Source organism: Mus pahari, chromosome 11 (genome assembly GCF_900095145.1).
Source record: "Mus pahari chromosome 11, PAHARI_EIJ_v1.1, whole genome shotgun sequence".
In the NCBI taxonomy this organism is placed as follows: Eukaryota; Metazoa; Chordata; class Mammalia; order Rodentia; family Muridae; genus Mus; species Mus pahari.
In genome coordinates this window covers 23,933,266-23,941,189 of record NC_034600.1, presented here as the reverse complement: position 1 = coordinate 23,941,189, position 7,924 = coordinate 23,933,266, and positions in this window count along the sequence as shown.

Here is a 7,924-nt window from a genome sequence, read left to right as displayed (position 1 = left end):
TGGAACAAAAATATGAACTAACCAGTACTCCCAGAGCTAGTGTTGCTAGCTGCATATGTAGCAGAAGATGGCCTAATTGACCATCATTGGGAAGAGAGGCCCCTTGGTCTTGCAAACTTTATATGACCAAGCACAAGGGAAGGCCAGGGCCAAGTAGTGGGAGTGGGTGGGTAGGAGAGCAGGGGTGGGGAGAGGGTATAGGGAACTTTCAGGATAGCATTTGAAATGTAAATAAAGAAAATATCTAATAAAAAATTGTTAAATTAAAGAAAAAAAGGTCCCCTTTGTGGCACAGTGCACATATTACTTCTTCTTTAAGTAATGTTTAACATTAATCCATTGAGCAAATCAGTTGATTATCTTCTATGTGTCTAGCACATTATAAGAAATTTAGGGGATAAAACCTGGCATTCATGCTTTCAGATGAATAGTTGGTGAAGTAAAAAGTGTTTGAGATAACTAGATACTAACATGATGTATGTACCATTTTGTCAGGAAGACCACACCCTGTGGTGGTTTTTAGACAAAGGCTTTAAATATCTTTCCATTCTTGGCAAAGGCATAAGGAAAGAAGCAGAGCATTACTGACCTTGAATCATAAGTCCACTGGGTTTAGTTTAGCACAAAGAAGGAAAGGTCATATGGGGTAAACTGGATGGGTGAAGCTGTGACGTGGACATGAGGGTGTCTGTGGCAAGAAATTATAAGACAGATATTGGTCAGAGGGATGATGATTAACTAATGGTTACCAGGATTGGATATTGTGTGAATGTGAGGTTTTGAAGGGTGTGAAGGAAGAATAAACCATCTGAACAGAAACAATAGATTCCTCAGTCAAGGGCCACAGGAATAATAGAGTTATCTCAGGAATATAATAGAAGAAGTTTTATGACTCCATAAATTGCCTCAAATGAAGCAAAAATGTTCTGGAAAGTAAAACGAGGAAGAATTGCAGAATATTATGGAAGAAGTCCACTTGTCACACCTGGGCTGAGCATTTTTTCACAACTATGTTGTTACAACTCAAACTTCAGGAACTCACTGGAAGAAGCAGTGTGAGGAGTAAGGATGGTGAAGATCTCAAAGACATAAAAGAAATAGAAAGATCAGAAGATTTATCTTCATAGAAGACAACGCTTATGAAAGGGATGTCAAGATTGATTCATACCCAAATGAAGACAGAAGTGGCCCTTGTCAGCAAAAGCCTGGAATTCTGGAAGGAGGGATGGGGTCCTGAAAGTTGAGAGGCCAACATTGGGAACTTGATCTGTGAGGCTAATGCTGGAATGATAGATAGACATGTTTTCTCCTTGACACTGAGGAAGCTTGAAGCAGGAACACAGGATGTTGAGTAAGCCTCAAACTTTTCTATTATGATAGAAAGCAAAGAGTCAAAGATATGGGAGATAGCAGGGAAGGGAGAGAAGGGGGAGAGATGGAGAGAGAGACAGAAAGACAGAGATAGACTATCACTGCTGACAGTGCCAAAAATCAAACATAGTTCAGCATGAAGATGTATAATGCCAAAGACAGGCTGATCACAAGGCAACCTCAAACAGCATTATTTAAATTTGCAACCCTTTTAGTGACAATGATATTGACTTCAAGATGGAACCAGATCAATTAACATTTTACCGGTTATGTTAAGGTTTAGACAGATACCCGATGTCTAGTGAGTCTTAAGGAATTGTGCTTTAAAACAATGGTGAGCAAAGAAAAAGGACATTTACGGATTGACAGAAGACGGCATCCGGAGCTTCAGTGTGGTGGAAGCTCAGTCATTAAGTCTAGCTTCATCTGTACAGGCAAATGGCCTCCTCCAAAGATTCCTTGTTACCGAGAAGCATTCACTTAGTAGCCATGTGGAGGTTGTCAGAAGCTGATAAATAATGTAAGCCTTCATTGTGCCCTTCCAGCAGAGTGAGAGTGAGATCTGTGTTTTGTATTAAAAACAAATTAAATGCAACAAAAATAATTTTTTTGAAAATTTTCTATTATAATTTATATTTTATATAAATATAATATATAATAGAAATAAATATATATTTAAATTATAATTTTAAAATTATCTTTAAATTATCTAATATGACATTCAATATATGCTGAAAGAATAAAATGATAATTGTGTTGTATAGTGTAACTATATATTTAAAGTGATGAGGGTAACAGGCCCTAAATAAAAATAAGGTTTCTACGTCTCAATGAAAGTAGTGAAATAAATACTGGTAACTGTGATAAGATAAACACACACCGTTATAACACTGAAGGTGACCACTAAGAAAATAATAGAAGGCATGTGGTCGTCAATGCCAGAAGAATCAAAATGGAGTTTTAACGAGTCCAAGGACCCACGAGGTGATACAAGTGTGAATGTGTATGGGCAAGGAGGGAGACTCAGGACACAAATAACACAATAGAATTAGACCCTAAACTATTAGTGGTTTCTCCAAATGTAAGTGGTCTAAACACACCAGTTAAGAGTTGATTATCCGGTGGATAAAAATTGTAAGTCCAATGTATTCTGCCATATGACAAATTTACTTAAAACACGGTGATACAGGTAGATATGTTTTAAATATACATAAAAAGGTGGGAACGTTACAGAACACAAACACTGATCAGGAGTAAAATCAGAAGCAAATCTGTTAATAGTGGGTCAAGTAGACTTCAGATAAAGTTAATATCAGAAAGAAAACACTTTGTGGGATGAGAAATGAACCAACCCGCTAAAAACTCATGGCAATTTTAAGTGTGAGCATTGTTTTAGATAATTTTCCTGTTGCTGAGATCAAACTCCTAATGTTAAACAGCTTAATGATTAGAGAGGTTGCTCAGTAGTTGGAGGTTTAAGAATGTGTACTGCTCTTTTCAGAGGACTTGGGTTCTGTTCCCAGCATCCACAGTGGGAGGCTCACAGGTCCTGAAGCTGCAATGCCAAGAAATCCATTATCCTCTTCTGGTCTCAGAAGAATCTGTAGATACATATCATAAATCAAAATAAATAAAATCTTAAAAAAATAACTTAGGGAGGGAAGGTCTATTTTAGCTTACAGTTTTGGGGGGCAGGATAACACGGTTCATCATGGTGAGGCAAGCACGGTGCCAGGTGTGTGGAGCTGGGTGTGGTTAGGAGGCATCGAGAGGAATGTAAGCTCGGCTCACATCCTCCTTCTTACTCAGACCATGACTGTGGGCCATGGGATGGTGTTGCCCACATTAAGGATGGGCCTTCTTTCCTGAAACTTTCCTGGAAACAACCTCATAGACAAGCAGAGTTGTGTTACCATGGTGATTCTAAATCCAGCCAAGTTGACAACTAAATGCCAAACATAAGCTTTTCAAGTATGTGCAGCAAAGTGATAAGCGTTAAGGAAGAAATGGGCCAATGCAAAATTACAATCCAGTTACTTCCTACCCCCACAACTGGCACAGGACCAGACAGAATGCAAATAAAGCTGGTCATGAACTAAACAGCTGGATCCAGTCAATGCCAATAGTAAGCTCTACTTGGTAATACCAGAACACCAGAAAAGAATAGACCATTCTTCAAGGCAGGCTCTCCTGAGTCATAAGGGAGACACCACCTAAACGAGCTAATGAAACATCTGTAGCATATGCCTTAAACACACTGGGAATGAATAACAGAAAGATACAAATAGAATTTCCAAACATAAAAAGTAACATAAGCCCAAATAATCACGTAGTCAAACGGGAAGTCATAAAGGAAAAGAAAATCCTATACCTAAATGATTATAAATACAGCAAAGCAAGCTGGTGGAATGAAAAGACAAATCACATGCTAGGAGGAAAATGCACATCTGTTAAAAGACTTCTGCCCTAACCCCAAATCTTAAAAAAATAGAACAGGCATTGGTCAGCTTTCAGTTATTGTGTCAGAAACCTGAGATACTCAACTTAAAAAGGGTAAAGTTTGCTTTGGCTAGTAGTTTTGGACTTGCCAGCTTGTGATCAATCAAATCCATTGCTTTGGGCCATGGCAAGGCTGAATGTAATGCTAGAGAGTGTATGGTGATGTCACCTCATGTCACATGGCTGCCGGAAAGCAAAAGGTGAATGAAGAACCAGGATACCAAACTCCCCTTCCAGGGCACATGTCCACAGGACTGACTGGAAGACTCCCATCAAGGCCCCACCTCTTAAAGGCATTTGAGAACATCCCTCACCCCAGCAATAGTGGTCAAAACTGGGACAAAAAGTTTAGACATGGCTCTTTGTGTTCATTTAGCCAAATCATAGCAACATGAAAGCAAACAACCTAACTTAAAAACTGGGAAAAGTTATAGACAGACACCTTCCTAAAGATGCTATATGAAAGGAAATGAGCACATGGAAATTGTAAATTTTATTGCCATTTGAGAACTGAACATTAAAACAAACCATGGTAAATCACTACACATCTCTTAGAGTGGAATGGCTAAAATCCAAACTCGACATCACCAAAGAGTTTGCAAGCCCACAGAGCATGAAGGAACTGTCAGTCATTGTTGCTGTGGATGCAAAACTTTGAAAGACAACATTAAATAAATGTTGTCTTACTCTATGTTGTGAGTTAAAGTGTTCCCTTCAAAAAGGTCTACAGAGGGGCTGGGGATGTAATTCACACAAAGTGCTTACTACCCAGCACCACACAAAGCATACACCATCGTACCCATAATTCCAGAAGCAAGATGATCATAGTTTTAAGGTCTTTTGTACTAGAGAGTTGAAAGCCAGCCTGAATACACGAAACCCCATTTCTCAAAAACAAAACAAAACAAAACGATATATTGAAGCTCAAATCCTAGTACCTGTCAGTATGACTTTATCTGGAAACAAGGTTTTTGAGGCTACAATCAAATTGAGGGGAGAGCGTGCTGGATTAGGATACATCTGAAAGTCTGATGACTAATTACAGGAAAGAAGAAAAGAGAAGCTAGAATTGACACAGACATGCTGGCTTCTCTCAACCCCACACAAACCCAGACATCTATGGGAAGAGGGAACAATTGTCTCCATCAGATTGTCCTGTGGGCCTGTCTGGGGGACATTCTCTTGGTTGCTAATTGATGTGTGAGCCCACCAAAGGGCAGTGATATTCCTTAGCATGTGGTTCTGTGTTGTATAAGATGGTAGCTGAGTGAAGCAGAGGAAGGAAATCAGCCAGCACGGTTCCTCCGTGGTGTCTGCTTCAGTTCCTGCCTTGAGTTCCTACAATTCCTACATCCTTTGACAATCAGCTCTTAACATATAAGCCAGACAAACCTTTTCCTTCCAGTGTTGCTTTTGTTCAGGGTTTTCATTCCAGCAACAGAAAGCAAATTGGAACACAAAGAGAAAATTAACGAAGACCACGTAAACATGGAGGCAACTGTGGCATGGCAGGAGAATGCAACCATGAACCAGGGCATACTGAGGATTTCTGGGAACCCCCGGAGGCTGGGAAGAGCAGGGAAGGATTCTGTCCTACAACCTTGACTGGGAGCACGGACCTGCCGACACCTTGTTATCTATCCTCTGGAATTGTGAGAGTGAATTTCTATCCTTTTAAGCCACTCAGTTCATGATAATTTATTACAACAGCCCCAGAAAACTAATGCACTGCACAGTATAGCCGTTGTGCTCCTGGGTGTTTACCCAACTGATTTGCAGACTTACAACTTTCCATCAGCAAGACCGTGCCATTTAAATGTCTCCCCAGAGTGATGCTTTGAATGTTCCGCTGACCACATGGCTCTCCAGAATCAATAAGAATGATTAAAGACAGGCCTCTGGAGGGAGGCTGCTCCCGGGGCATGGTCTTGGCACAGGTTTGCCTGCTTACGCCACTGGGGTTCAATCATCCTTGGAAATCACTGGATTCCTCATTACAACCCGCAAGTCCCCCAGAATTCTCTATTTTGACTGAAGATACATTTCAATAGTTTTCTTTAAGGAAAACAAATTTACAAAAGTGTAAATTATACTATATGCATTTCCCTCTACTTCCTCCATTGAGCTAGCCCGCGTATTAGAAGGAGACAGTAAAAATCACATGAAATTGAATTTTTATGGTGATTACTGAAAATCTATAGTTATGATTTCACTTTCTGGTTTATATAAAATTAAAGACACAAAAACAGTCTTAGTTATTTCCAGAGCTTAGCTTTTAGGGAGCTGACATACTCTTTGAGGTTGTTTATCAGTAACAACAAAAAACAAATCTTGTCTTGTAAAATTGTGATTTGCATATTACTTGCATTAATGCTTTAAATATCATTTACAGCCTGAAAGAATTCAGTGTGCATTTTGGGCAATAGAAAAAGCTCAGGAAGAAGAGAGTTTGTAAGCTGTGTCATGGTTTATAAATGTGAGATGGTTCACAGTTCTGAATGTCCATGTTCACCTGGGTCCCAAAGTAATGGCATTGAAAAATAAAGAGGTGTCCAGAAGAGGGGTGGTGCCATCAGAGACGGTGGCATATGCGTCAGCTTCTTTACAAAACAGTTCTGAATGTAAACACTTGTGAGCTACTACTCATTCTTATTCTATTTGTTCAAATTATGTATGGTTGCCTGCTTGTGAAATTTTCACACAGATTTTCTTTGCAAGTTTCTTATATGATCTACAACATCCAGTAAGCACATAATGAATGCTTATGGCTTATTCAACAGCCAGTGCCTCAGAGCACTCTGCCCCTTCTCCAGCAGCTTCCTCTAATGTCTGCTTTCTCTTTTCATCCTGTCTTCTTATTCTATAACCCTGCCCTGGCACTGGAACCCCAATATGAAGGAGCGCTGCCTTCTGCTCCTTCCTTTGGTTCTGTTATAGGGGTGGGCAAGACTGTTATGTGGCTAAGCACAGCTTAGATGCCTTCTCACTTGGTTATTGGCATGGGTACTAAGGTCACCTCGGGCTTTTGTCTAGTTGCCCATTGTGAAGCGCTGTGGTGGGCTATTGGGGTAGGAGAGATGAAGGTGACTACCGTCAGTGGAGGGGTATGGAAGGTTTCCTATAATGAACCTGCTAATTGAGTAGTCTAGTCTGAGCCAATGTTTATTACTCCACATATGTCCTTTTAATCGCCTAAATGTTACAAGCCTTTCATTGCTCTTCAAAGGAGAAGCGGAGTCTCGAGTCATGTTTAGGGGAGGGGAGAGGGAAAGGGAATAAGAACGAGGCCAGAGAGGCAGAGGCTAAGGAGAAGAAAAGAAAGAGAGGAAGAGAAGAAAAGAAGAGGAGAAACGATGGTTCTAAGCACTTTGCTAGGCTAAGGGTCCTGTCAGTCAGCTTTCTGATGGATGACTCCGTAATCATCTCCCACTGATGGAGAGACTCACTCAACTTCCCGCAGCATATGGATTTCTAAAACCCACCCGCAAAATAACTTCATCTCATTTAAAGCAGCTCCCACAACAGACAGGTAAGAGGAGAGAAGAGGCCGGCAACCACAGCTGCTGGAAAAGCAGGGCGCATGCGTGTCTGAACGAGCCTCCTTCCCTTTGGGGACAAAAACAGATGCCTTAGCCAAGTTCAAAATGAAACTGCCTTCCCCTCCAGACCCCTCTGCTGCCGTCACTGTATAATTTACTGTAATTTCCCAGCTCGTTGTCTGCATAGCTAACCTTCCTCTCTCGCATCTGGTATTCGTCTTCAGAAACAGTCCGGTGAGACATTCCGGAGAGGCTCTTCATATAGTGTAGATTTAGAACATTCCAGGTCTGTTTCCTTAAACATTGAACGTGAAGATGAGTTCAGGGAATTCTGGGGTAGCAGGTGTGGGGATCCTGATGTCATCCGAATGAGTTAGGGCCAGACAGGGGAAAATAAAGGATGCTAACTTTTACAGCTAAGAGGGTTCTTAAAATCTGGTTGGCTGCCTCGGTTTCTACATGTGGCAGGCAGCTTTCACTGGGACCCTGAGCCTTCCTGGCTGAGTTGAAGCTGA